Source organism: Mirounga leonina, unplaced genomic scaffold (assembly GCF_011800145.1).
Source record: "Mirounga leonina isolate KUSES-001 unplaced genomic scaffold, KU_Mleo_1.0 Mir_260, whole genome shotgun sequence".
In the NCBI taxonomy this organism is placed as follows: domain Eukaryota; kingdom Metazoa; phylum Chordata; class Mammalia; order Carnivora; family Phocidae; genus Mirounga; species Mirounga leonina.
In genome coordinates, this window is record NW_023270642.1 from 3898483 (window position 1) to 3913031 (window position 14549).

A 14549-nucleotide genomic window follows, 5' to 3' on the forward strand; every position below is an offset into this window, starting at 1 on the left:
TGTTAAAGTCCCCCACTATTATTGTATTGTTGTCAATGTGTTTCTTTGCTGTTGTTATTAATAGGCTGCTCCCATGTTAGGGGCATAGATATTTACAATTGTTAGATCTTCTTGTTGGATAGACCCTTTAAGTAGGATATAGTGTCCTTCCTCATCTCTTATTACAGTCTTTGGTTTAAAATCTAATTTTTCTGATATAAGGATTGCCACCCCAGCTTTCTTTTGGTGTCCAGTAGCATGGGAAATGGTTTTCCACCCCCTCACTTTCAATCTGGGGGTGTCTTTGGGTCTAAAATGAGTCTCTTGCAGACAGCATATCAATAGGTCTTGTTTTTTTTATCCAATCTGATACCTGTGTCTTTTGATTGGGGCATTTAGCCCATTTACATTCAGGGTAACTATTGAAAGATAGGAATTTAGTGCCATGTATTGCTTGTAAGGTGACTGTTACTGTATATTGTCTGTGTTCCTTTCTGGTCTATGTTGCCTTTAGGCTCTCTCTTTGCTTAGAGAACCCCTTTCAAGATTTCTTGTAGGGCTGGTTTCGTGTTTGCAAATCCTTTAGTTTTTGTTTGTCCTGGAAGATTTTTATCTCTACTTCTATTTTCCATGACAGCCTACCTGGATATAGTGTTCTTGGCTGCATATTTTTCTCATTTACTGCTCTGAATATATCCTGCCAGTCCTTTCTGGGCTGCCAGGTCTCTGTGGATAGGTCTGTTGGCAATCTAATGTTTCTACCATTGTAGGTTACAGATCTCTTCTCCTGAGCTGCTTTTACGATTTTCTTTTTGTCTCTGAGACTAGTAAGTTTTACTCTTAGATGTTGGGGTGTTGCCCTATTTTTATTGATTTTGAGAGGGGTTCTCTGTGCCTCCTGGATTTTGATGCTTGTTTCCTTCCCCAAATTAGGGAAGTTCTCTGCTATAATTTGCTCCAATATACCTTCTGCCCCTCTCTCTCTTTCTTCTTCTTCTGGGATCCCAATTATTCTAATGTTGTTTCATCTTATGGTATCACTTATCTCTCGAATTCTGCCCTCTCAATCCAGTAGTTGTTTCTCTCTCTTTTTCTCAGTTTCTTTATTTTCCATTGTTTGGTCTTCTATATCATTGATTCTCTCTTCTGCCTCATTTATCCTAGCAGTTAGAACCTCCATTTTTGATTTCACCTCATTAATAGCCTGCTTGATTTTGACTTGGTTAGATTTTAGTTCTTTTTTCTCCAGAAAGGGTTTCTCTAATAACTTCCATGCTTTTTTCAAGCCCAGCTAGTATCTTTAAAATCAGCATTCTGGGGGCGCCTGGGTGGCTCAGTCATTAATCGTCTGCCTTCGGCTCAGCTCATGATCCCAGAATCCTGGTATCGAGCCCTGCACTGGGCTCCCTGCTCCGCAGGAAGCCTGCTTCTCCTTCTCCCACTCCCCCCGCTTGTGTTCCCTCTCTTGTGCGCACTCTCTCTGTCAAATAAATAAATAAAATCTTTAAAAAAAAATTAGCATTCTGAATTCTAGTTCTGACATCTTACTAATGTCTGTATTGATTAGGTCCCTGGCAGTTGGTACTACCTCTTGTTCTTTTTGTTGAGGTGATTTTACCATGTTGTCATTTTGTCTAGAAGAGAATAGATGAATGAGAGAACAAAATGTTAACAGAGTAACAATGAACCCAGAAACATATACACTAAACAAATCAGGAGAGACCTGAAACTGTTGGAAAAGAAAGGGAAAGTAAGAAAAAAGAAAAAGAAAAAGATAAAAACAAACAAAGAAACAAAAACAGAATATGATCAAATATGATCAGGCTGGTGCATAGATCAGTGCCACACATTAGATTTTGGGCGTATCTTGGTCTGTTAGAAGAAAGTGCCTCCCAAAAGTTTAAAGAAAGAAAAACTTATATATGTACAAAAATAAGGGTTAATATGATGAAGGGATGGAATATGACTGTAAAGATGAAAATTATAAAAGATTTTTAAAAGGAATTGATAAGATAAGAAGTTGGTTGAAAAAAGAAAGAAGAGGATTTTAAAAATTTTAAAAAGGGAGAGAATGTGTTCAGGCAGGAGATTATAACAAAGCTGTACACTAGAGATTTACGGTATATTTTGGTCTGTTAGAAGAAACTGTATCCCAAAATTTTAAAGAGAGAACAACTTATATATATGTACCAAAAATAAGGTTAACTACTATGAAGGGATAGAATATGACTCTAAAAGTGAAAAATAACAAAAAAATTTTTAAAAAGTGATTGATAAGATGTTGGTTGAAAAAGGGAAAAATAAAAATTAAAAAAAAAAGGTAAAGAAAGTTAAAAAAGTAAAAATTAACGTTGAAAGGCTAAAGAATCATGGGGAAAAAGCCATGAATTCTATGTGCAGTAATCCCCTAGTGCTGGCGTTCTGCCATTTTCACTGATCAGTAAACTTTGTCTTGGCTGGCTGTTCTTGCCTACATTCTGGTGGAGGGGCCTGTTGCTTTGGTTCTCAAATGTCTTTGCCGGAGGCAGAATTGCCCCACCCTTGCCGGGTCTGGCCTAAGTAATCTGCTCGGGTTTGCTCTCAGGAGGTTTTGTTCCCGGCAACCTTTCTGTACAGCTTTGGAGGACAAGAGTGAAAATGGCAGCCTCCCAACCTCCGCCCTAGAGAAGCCGAGAACTCAGGCCCCACTCCTCAGTGCACCACCTGAGAAAAGCAGTCAATCAGTCCTGTCTCCCCAGTCTCTGGCCGCACTTCATGCTCACCCGGCCTGTGACCATGCATTTCTATCTCTGGCACATGACCCTGTTTGGAGTCTCCAAACCCAGCAGATCCCTGCAGTGTGCTCCCACACCACTCCTCCCAGGGGAGGAATGATCTGCCGCTTGTTGGGTCCCTGCTGGAAGAGCAGTGGCCCGACTGTGCTGTGGATCATGGTTTATGGCAATCCCGAGCTGAGATCCTGCTCCTCCGCTCTGTCTCTGCAGCCAGCTTCCCCACTCTGATACCTGGGAGCTCTGCAGCACTCAGGCACCCTGGACTTTCTGTGACCCCGAGGGTCCTGAGACCACACTGTCCCAGCAAGGGTTCCACCTCCTGCTTAGCCACTTGAGTGACGTGCCTCAGCGGAGCAGACTTCTAAAAGTTGCGATTTTGTGCTCTGCTGCTCTATCACTTGCCGGTAGCGGGTGACGAAGGTCCCCTCCCCCGCCATCTATCTTCCCGAATAGCGCCCCTGATTTTCTTCTCTGCACGTCCTACCTTCCAGAAAGTGATTGCTTTTCCGTTCAGAGAGTTGCTGCTATTCTTTTCTTCAATCTCCTGTTGATTACATAGGTGTTCAGAATGGTTTGATCCCTATCTAGCAGAATTCCTGGACCAGATGAAATTCATGTCTCCTACTCCTCAGTCATCTTGCTCCTCCCCCCTATAGTTACATTTAAAAGCAACAATTTGTAAAGGTTTTTGACTTCTATCATCTTTATCTCTTCATCTTAAAATTTTGCATATATGTGAAGCCAGACTTTCCCTTTTATACAGAACACTTAGACTGATGTCATGGTATTTGCAGTTGAATACACAGCTCTGAAAACCTTGGAACATATTTGAAGTGCTGATGTTGTTTCAATCACTAAGATTATATTTAAAAATTGATTCCTAGGGAGGGTGGAAATGATGGCAGAGGAGTAGGGCACCCTACTCCAACTAGTCCCCAGAATTGAGCTGGGTATCTACCAGACCACTGTGAGTACCCATGAACTCAGCTTCAGATGTAAGAAGATCTGGATCTCTACAAACAGAATATTGCAGGTGGTTGGTTTTGAGGTACAAAACAGGGAGCCGTGATTCTGTGGGCAGATATTGGAGGATAAACGTCAGCAGGAGGGAGTCTGGCCATGGGGATATTGCACCACTGGTGAGCGATACCTTCCCGCTCTGGGGATGGGGCACAGACTCGCAGACTGGTAGTGACAGGGAAAGGACTTTAGGGCAGCCCCCCACAGAAACAGGAGTGGCAGGGTCGGGCATGCAAACTGGGAGCAGCTGGAGGTTTTAGAAGCACAAAGGGCAGAGACAAGCCCCGACCTGGAGGCAGGACTGGGAGTGCTTTGGAGGGGTGCACAACCCAGGATGGTGCAGTTTATAGCAGCACAGACAGAAACAGAGATAGTGTGGCCTGGAGAGCTCACTGAAGAACACACTGCTATCTCTCTACTCTGAGGCAGAGGATTGGAAATGGTCTCTTCTGTTCTGACTCTCGGAAGAGATGCAGAAAGCCACCAGAGAACAAAAGCCCCAAAAAACTGGTTTTCACTGAGCCCATCCCCCACCACAGGGCGACAGGGCAACTCTGCCCAAATGGGGTTGCCTAAGTAACAGTGCAGCAGGCCCCTCCCCCAGAAGACAGGCTGGGAGAAAAAGAGACCAACAACCCTAAGGTCCCTAGAAAACAAGTGCATCTTGCTTGGGTTCTGGTCAATAATTTGGACTCTATACATTCCCTCAACCACCCATCAACAAAATGACTAGAGGAGGAACCCCCAAAATAGGAAAGACTCAGAGATTATGACTTATGCTGCAGATTTACAAATGGATGCAGATATAACCAAGATGTCAGAGATGGAATTCCGGGTAGCAATTGTGAAGACAATAGCTACAATGGAGAAATCAATTAATGGCAACATAGATTCTCTAAGGGCAGAAGTGAAAGCTGAATTGGCAGAATTTAAAAATGCTATCAATAAGATCCAACCTAATCTAGATAATCTAACAGCTAGGGTAAGTGAGGCAGAAAAATGAATTAGTGACCTGAAAGACATTTTAATAGATAAAAAGGGAAAAGAGGAGTCCAGGGAAAAACAACTCAGAATCCATGAAAATAGAATCAGAGAAATAAATGACACCATGAAACATTCCAATGTCAGTATTATTGGAATTTCCTGAGGGAGTGGAGAGAGAGAGAAGACTAGAAGATATATTTGAGCAAATCCTACCTGAGAACTTCCCTAATCTGGGGAATGAAACAAGCATTCATGTCCTAGAGGCAGAGAGGACCCCTCCCAAGATCAAGGAAAACAGGCCAACATCCTGGCATGTAATAGTAAAACTCGCAAATCTTAGAATCAGGGAAACCATCTTAAGGGCCATTAGGGGGAAGAGATTCCTTACATACAGAGGGAGGAACATCAGAATAACATCAGACCTATCCACAGAGACCTGGCAAGCCAGAAAGGCCTGGCAAGACATATGCAGGGTACTAAATGAGAAGAACATGCAGCCAAGAATACTTTATCCAGCAAGGCTGTCATTTAGAATGGATGGAGAGATGCAGAGCTTCCAAGACCAGCAGAAACTGAAAGAATATGTGAGCACTAAGCCAGCCTTGCAAGAAATATTAAGGGGGGTTCTAGAAAGAAATATTAAGGGGGGTTCTATCACCCCAAGAGTGATATACAACAGAAATTTACAGGGACAATCTTTAAAAACGTTTTCACAGGCAACATGATGAAAATTAATTCATATCTTTCAATAATCACTCTCAACATGAATGACCTAAATGCTCCCATAAAACAGCACAGGGTTGCAGATTGGATAAAAAGACAGGACCCACCCATGTGTTGTCTACAAGAGACTCATTTTGAACCTAAAGATACATCCAGACTGAAAGTGAAGGGATGGAGATCCATCTTCCATGCCAACGGACCTCAAAAGAAAGCTGGGGTAGCAATTCTTATATCAGACAAATTAGATTTTAAACTAAAGACTGTAGTTAGAGACACAGAAGGACACTATATCATTCTTAAAGGGTCTATCCAACAAGAAGATCTAACAATTGTAAATATCTATGCCCCCAACATGGGAGCAGCCATCTACATAAGCCAACTGTTAACCAAAATAAAGAGTCATATTGATAGCAATATGTTCATTGTAGGAGACCTCAATACTCCACTCTCAGCAATGGACAGATCATCTAAGCAGAAAATCAACAAAGAAACAAGAACTTTGAATGACACACTGGACCAGCTGGACCTCATAGATATATAGAGAACATTCCACCCTAAAACAACAGAATATTCATTCTTCTCGAATGCACATGGAACTTTCTCCAGAATAGACCACATATTGGGCCACAAATCAGGTCTCACCTGATACCAAAATATTGAGATTATTCCCTGCATATTCTCAGACCACAATGCTTTGAAAGTGGAACTCAATCACAAGAAAAATTTGGCAGAAATTCAAACACTTGGAAGCTAAAGACCACTCTGCTCAACAATGTTTGGGTCAACCAGGAAATCAAAGAAGAATTTAAGCAATTCATGGAAACCAATGAGAACAAAAACACATCAGTCCAAAACCTATGGGATACTGCAAAGAAGGTCCTAAGGGGGAAATATATAGCCATCCAAGTCTCATTCAAAAAAATTTAAAAATTCTGAATTCACCAACGAACTCTACACCTTAAAGAACTAGAGAAAAAGCAACAAACGATGCCTAAGCCAAGCATTAGAAGAGAAATAGTTAAGATTAGAGCAGAGATCAATGAATTAAAAACCAGAAACACAGTAGATCAGATCAACGCAACTAGAAGCTTGTTCTTTGAAAGAATCAATAAGATCAATAAACCACTGGCCAGACTTATCCAAAAGAAAAGAGAAAGGACCCAAATTAATAAACTTATGAATGAAAGGGGAGAGATCACGACTAACACCAAGGAAATAGAAACAATTATTAGAAATTATTATCAACAACTGTATGCCAATAAACTGAGCAATCTGGATGAAATGGATGCCTTTCTGGAAACCTATAAACTGCCAAGACTGAAACAGGAAGAAATTGACAACCTGAAGAGGACAATAACCAGTAACGAGATTGAAGCAGCGATCAAAAACCTCCCAAAAAACAAGAGTCCAGGGCCTGATGGATTCCCTGGGGAATTCTACCAAACATTCAAAGAAGAAATAATACCTATTCTTCTGAAGCTGTTTCAAAAAATTGAAAAAGAAGGAAAGCTTCCACACTCATTCTATGAGGCTAGCATTACCTTAATCCCCAAACCAGGCAAAGACCCCATCAGAAAGGAGAATTTCAGAGCAATATCCCTGATGAATATGGATTCCAAAATCCTCAACAAAATCCTAGCTAGTAGGATCCAACAATACATTATAAGGATCATCCACCACAACCAAGTGGGATTTAACCCCGGGATGCAAGGGTGGTTCAACATTCGCAAATCAATCAATGTGATAGAACACATTAGTAAGAAGAGAGAGAAGAACCATATGGTCCTCTCAATTGATGCAGAAAAAGCACTTGACAAAATACAACATCCTTTCCTGATTAAAACTCTTCAGAGTATAGGGATAGAGGGAATATTCCTCACGTTCATAAAATCCATCTATGAAAAACCCACAGTGAATATCATCCTCAGTGGGGAAAAGCTGAGAGCCTTTCCCTTAAGATCAAGAACACGTCAAGGATGCTCACTCTCGCCACTATTGTTCAACATAGTACTAGAAGTTGTAGCAACAGCAATTAGACAACAAAAAGGAATAAAATGTATTCAAATTGGCAAAGAAGAAGTCAAACTCTCTCTTTTCGCAGACGACATGATACTTTATGTGGAAAACCCAAAAGACTCCACCCCAAATTACTAGAATTCATACAGCAATTCAGTAATGTGGCAGGATACAAAATCAATGCACAGAAATCAGTTACTTTCTTATACACTAAGAATGCAACTGTAGAAAGAGAAATTAGAGAATGATTCCATTTACAATTACATCAAAAACCATAATATATCTCGGAATAAACCTAACCAAAGAGGTAAAGGATCTATACTCTAGGAACCACAGAACACTCATGAAAGAAATTGAAGAAGACACAAAAGGATGGAAAAACATTCCATGTTCATGGATCGGAAGAATAAACATTGTTAAATGTCTATGCTACCCAGAGCAATCTATACCTTCAATGCCATCCTGATCAAAATTCCAATGACATTTTTCAAAGTGCTGGAACAAACAATCCTAAAATTTGTATGGAATCAGAAAAGACCCTGAATTGCCAAGCAAATGTTGAAAAAGAAAATCAAAGCTGGGGGCATCACGTTGCCCGATTTCAAGCTCTATTACAAAGCTGTGATCACCAAGACAGCATGGTACTGGCACAAAAACAGACATATAGACCAATGGAACAGAATAGAGAACTCAGATATATGGTCAAATAATCTTCGACAAAGCAGGGAAAAAATAGGCAATGGAAAAAAGACAGTCTCTTCAATAAATGGTGCTGGGAAAATTGGACAGCTACATGCAGAAGAATGAAACTGGACCATTCTCTAACACCATTCACAAAGATAAAGTCAAAGTGGGTGAAAGACCTCAATGTGAGACAGGAATCCATTAAAATCCTAGAGGAGAACATAGGCAGTAACCTCTTTGACATCGGCCACAGCAACTTCTTTCAAGATACATCTCCAAAAGCTAGTGAAAAAAGCAAAAATATACTTTTGGGACTTCATCAAGATAAAAAGCTTCTGCACAGCAAAGGAAACAGTCAACAAAACTAAGAGCAACCCACAGAATGGGAGAAGATATTTGCAAATGACACTACAGATAAAGGGCTGGTATCCAAGATCTATAAAGAACTTCTCAAACTCAACACCCAAAAAACAAATAATCAAGTCAAAAAATGGGCAGAAGACATGAACAGACACTTCTCCAAAGAAGACATACAAATGGCTAACAGACACATGAAAAAATGTTCATCATCATTAGCCATCAAGGAAATTCAAATCAAAACCACATTGAGATACCACCTTACACCAGTTAGAATGGCAAAAATGGATAGGGAGGGCGCCTGGGTGGCTCAGATGGTTAAGCGTCTGCCTTCGGCTCAGGTCATGGTCCCAGCGTCCTGGGATCGAGTCCCGCATCGGGCTCCCTGCTCCTTGGGAGCCTGCTTCTCCCTCTGCCTCTCTCTCTCTCTCTCTGTCTCTCATGAATAAATAAATAAAATCTTTAAAAAAAATGGACAGGGAAAGAAACAACAAATGTTGGAGAGGTTGTGGAGAAAGGGGAACCCTCTTACACTGTTGGTGGGAATGCAAGTTGGTACAGCCACTTTGGAAAACAGTGTGGAGGTTCCTCAAGAAATTAAAAATAGAGCTACCCTATGACCCAGCAATTGCACTCCTGGGTATTTACCCCAAAGACACAGATGTAGTGAAAAGAAGGGCCATATGCACCCCAATGTTCATAGCAGCAATGGGAATATTACTCAGCCATCAAAAAGGATGAATACCCAACTTTAACATCAACATGGATGGGACTGGAAGAGATTATGCTAAGTGAAATAAGACAAGCAGAGAAAGTCAATTATATGGTTTCACTTATTTGTGGAACATAGGAATAGTATGGAGAACATTAGGAGAAGGAAAGGAAAAATGAAGGGGGGAAATCGGAGGGAGAGATGAACCATGAGAGACTATGGACTCTGAGAAACAAACAGGGTTTTAGAGGGGAGGGGGATGGGAAGAGGGGTTAGCCTGGTGATGGGTATTAATAGGGCACGCACTGCATGGAGCACTGGGTATTATACGAAAACAATGGATCGTGGATCACCACATCAAAAACTAATGATGTATTGTATGGTGACTAACATAACATAATAAAATTTTAAAAATTAAAAAAATAATAAAAATAAAAATTGATTCCTAGTGAATAAATCTTTGCAGAAGATACTAATAAACAATGTGTGTAATTCCTTCTATACCATTAGTTGTAAAATCTCCCCCAAATGTAATCAGGTATAAATGCCTTAAAATGTTTTAAGATGCTCTAAGTTTACTAACTGAAGCAAAAATACAGGTATAATTTTTCTGTTTCTATACCTATGTAGCCATTACTTTTCATACACACTTTACTGAATCTACATGTTTAGTAATTTTAACTTATTGGAACAGAATCAGTAGATGTTGCCCCCTTCCCTCTTTTGTGTTTAACTGTAGCTTTTTTCCATAGCATGTGTTATAGAGCAACTTGCAGGATGCTAAAATTCTCATGTTCATTTTTCAACTGCCAACGATTTGTATAATGTTTCCTGAATGATTCCAAACAGTGAAGCTCTTGCATATTAATCTAAAAAAAAATGCCCAAAATATGGTTTCAGTGCTTTAAATACAGAGTGCACACTGTGTTCTGCTGCAGAGTCATGTATCCTAATCTGTTAGTCTCCTTAAAAGTGTGCTATCTACCTCCCCATAGAGTTTATGCACATTTCCTTAATAAATACATTTTATCAGGCAACATCTACTCTCTTCAGGCAGATCATCTTGTTTTCAAAACTGAGAGAATGAAAATTTCAGGGTAGTGTAGAACTATTCATTCAGTGCAGATTAACAGCAGACACCTGCAAATATTTGCAAATATGAGCTCAGTTATAATTCTCCCTATGGAAGTTTGAAACATAGGGTAGCCTAAATCATAACAGTGTGTGAGTGACAAGGGCATTTCATTATTGTGAACAAGTATTAATTTAATTTAATTTAATTTAATTTAATTTAATTTTTTTCAAGTATTAATTTTAGATACACGTAAGTTTGATGAGTAGCCATCAACAAATGACACATCATTGTAGTTCTCTTTTTATTCATTCTAGGCTTTACTAAAGATTGTATTTATTGGAGTAAAGGAAAGAGATGTACTGGAAAAAGACCCACATTTTCAAACTAAAAAAATCAATCAATAGTATTTCCTGTCAATACCCAAAGACCTTCAACTCAGAAAACTTATATATCTAACTTTTCAAGTTTAGGGAAAAATTAAAATAATACAGCTATTTTGCTAATCCCTTTCCCAGATATTGGATGTGTGTATGTGTGTGTGTATATAATAGAGAGAGAGAAAGAGAGAGAATCTGTGGTGGGAATTCTGCTTATCATTTTGTATGAATTTGCTCTTGCATTTCATTTTCTCATTTAACTCTTAATTGTGACTCTGTTTGCCATTTACTTTAATCCATATTTAACCCATGAAAAAGTCCTAGAAAAAACCTCCTGTAATGCATGTCCTAGAACTTAACTAATTTAATAAGATATTTGTCTTAAGAACTGGTTTTCAAGGTTGAAGAAAGTCTTTCTTTTGTTCACTTACACAATTTGCAATGTTTTGGGTTTAATTAAGTGACACAACAAATTGACCAGGGTGATCAGAAGGGTTTTGATCCAAATTATTGGAATGGAAATTCTCCTTTGTTCTCCCAGTAAGTTAGAAGCCAGAATCTTTCACCATTAGATCTGACAATAGGAATTTACTCTATATCCCCTGATATAGCTTGTAAGGAGCAACAGGCCAGGGTGTATGTGACCAGAGGTTATAACACTCTCATTCATTATGCTGTAGTCATGAATCTGCCTGTTAGAGACAAACTCCATCCATCCATTTAGCTGTCATTCCAACCATGAATGTAATGTTATTATAGTGAGGGCCAAGTCCACTGCTCATGCCAGATATTGTTAGGAATTCAATCCATCCTATGTATGAACATTGATTCCTTCAAACAACAAGATTTTGAGTGAATTACATATTGAGTGGTGAGTTTTCTTGGCATTTAATTATCCAGCTCAAAGAAACATACTTCCCTAATTGTTCCTGAGGTTATTGCCTAGCACATAAATAAAAGGAATTTTGTGAAGAAATGGTATGATATTGGCAGCTGTAAAAAACACTTCAAGTTATTGTAATGTCTCTTTTAGTGTTGTTTTTTCTTATTCTTAATTTCTATATGTCAGTAAAAATTGACCATCTTTTAGATATGATATCTTTAGGTAAAATTATAGGGAAATAAATCATAACAAAAGATATATCTATTTTTACTTTTATGTATTATATTATAATCCTTGTCCATGTATTTATATTAAAACATGACTACAGGGGCACCTGAGTGGCTCAGTTGGTTGGGCATCTGCCTTCAGCTCGGGTCCTGATCTCAGGGTCCTGGGATTGAGCCCCACATCAGGCTCCCTGCTCAGCGGGGAGCCTGCTTCTCCCTCTCCTGCTCCCCCCGCTTATGTTCCCTCTCTCGCTGTCTCTCCCTCTCTGTCAAATAAATTAAAATTAAAAAAAAAAACATGACTACAAAGATAGTAGCAAACATTGCTTCTTTTCTTTTCTTTAAGTAGTCATAGCTAGAATTTGTACCCCTGGTCCATTGTATCACATATGTGGGATCAATTTTTCCCTCTCAAAAATTATGTGTTGTAAGTGAGGAAAGGACTGAATGGTTATTCTCATTGCTTTTGTTCAGATCTTTCTCACATTTAAAAAGGAGCTGACTGGTTATAAGAAAACCACCACCTTTTCTATCTTGCCTTTTGAAAAAGTCTAGCTCCCTTAAGTAAGAATGTGAGTTCCTTATGTCTATTCCTACATTTTATCTTCAGCCTTATTGACAACTCTACAATCTACCCTCCCAATGTGACCTCTTCTCTCTCCCTGAACCCCACATGTCTTGGCTGGTACTGGCTCATCTACTCTGGATGCCTTCCTTCCATATCTCTTGCCACTGAACATTACCTCCCCATGACTTATTTATTTTACAACTGGAAGTTTGTAACTCTTAATTCCCTTCACCCATATCACTTACCTCCTACCCTCTTCCTCTGGCAACCACCAATCTGTACTCTGTACCTATGAATTCATTGTTCTAGGTTCTTTTTTTTTTTTAAGATTTTTATTTATTTGCGAGAGAGAGAATGAGAGACAGAGAGCATGAGAGGGAGGAGGGTCAGAGGGAGAAGCAGACTCCCTGCTGAGCAGGGAGCCTGATGTGGGACTCGATCCCGGGACTCCAGGATCATGACCTGAGTTGAAGGCAGTCACTTAACCAACTGAGCCACCCAGGCGCCCCATTGTTCTAGGTTCTACATATAAGTTAGATCACACAGTATTTGTCTTTCTCTGCCTGATTTATTTCACATAGTATAATGTTCTCAAAGCACACCCGTGTTGTTGCAAATGGCAGGGTTTCCTTCATTTTTATGGCTGAATGATATTTCATTATATAAATTATATACATTATATATGTTACATATATAATATATAAATTGTATACATTATATATACATATACTTGTATAAACATGTGTATATATATTATGTATGTATACATTATATACTATATTAACTATATATATTTATATACATTATATAAAATTATATCAATTGATATATTATCTATAATCTTTTATATATCACATTTTCCTTATCCATTCATTCACTGTTGGACACTCAAGTTGTTTCCATGTTTTGGCTATTGTAAATAATGCTGCAATAAACATGGGGGTGACAATATCTTTTCAAGATAATGATTTTGTTTCCCTCATATAGATATTCTAAAGTGAAATTGTTGAATCATATGGTAGTCTTATTTTAAAATTTTTGAGGAACCTCTGTAATATTTTCCATAATACCCGCACAAATTTACATTCCCATCAACAGTGCACAAGGATCCCCTTTTCTCCACAGTCTTGGCAATATTTATTATGGTCTAGTCTTTTTTATATTATAAGCCATTCTACCAGGCAGTAGGTTATATCTCATTGTGGTTTTGAATTGCACTTCCCTGATGATTAGCAATGTTGAGCACCTTTGCATGTACCTGTTGGTTATTTATATATCTTCTTTGGAAAAATGTCTATTAAGGTTCTGTGACCAATTTTTTTCTTTTCAAAATATGGAATGCTTCATGTATTTGCATGTCATCCTTGCACAAGGGCCATGCTAATCTTCTCTGTATCATTTCAACTTTAATATAAATACTACCGAAGTGAGTACACCTCTACCCATTTTTTAATTAGGTCATTTTTGCTTTTTTTTCTATTGAGTTGTGTGAGTTATTTACATATTTTGGTTGTTAACCACTTATTATATATATGGTTTGCAAATATTTTCTTCAATTATATGGTTGCCTTTTCATTTTGTTCATGGTTTTTAAACATTTCTTAAAAAGAAAACTTGTAACTCTTTATAGCAGGGATACATAATCAAATTTTTATTAAGCTCATTAATTTTTAGTTTTCCAGAGTCACCCAAATAACAATTAACAAACAGTCCAACTCACTTAAAATAGTACCATTTAATATAATATGGTTTTATGTAATGTAGTTCAATTAGCAATAATTGAACCTCAGATAAACCTCATTGGCTATGATACTGCCACTGTGCATAGCTGTAGTTCAAAATGGGTTGGCAAAATTATCCTCTATCAATCTATAATTCCAAAAAAATTACATTTTTATTACTAAGAAAGTTGTATAATTTGACAATAGGATTTAAAAGTCTTGAAAATTAAGATTCATTTTACATTGTAATTTCAGTCATTTCATTAACATTTCTATTTTTGGCCTTTCTAACCTCTGAGACCATCTTTGATAAACTTCCTACGCAACTTCATAGTGTTATGATTCCAGGGTTACCAGGAAAAAATAGAAAAAAAAAAACACCCCTACAATTACTTAATACAATCTGTGAGTGCATTTGTGCATTTTCTTAGATATCTTACCCTAATACT

General features: G+C 38.3%; 1 non-coding gene across 1 annotated transcript; it reads right to left on the bottom strand.

The window, feature by feature from the left end:
- Nucleotides 1-13706: 13706 nt before the first annotated feature.
- On the bottom strand, nt 13707-13813 carry LOC118026633. Its single transcript, XR_004683634.1, has one exon. It is a non-coding gene; the product is annotated as a U6 spliceosomal RNA (small nuclear RNA).
- Between the last annotated feature and the right edge of the window lie 736 nt (nt 13814-14549).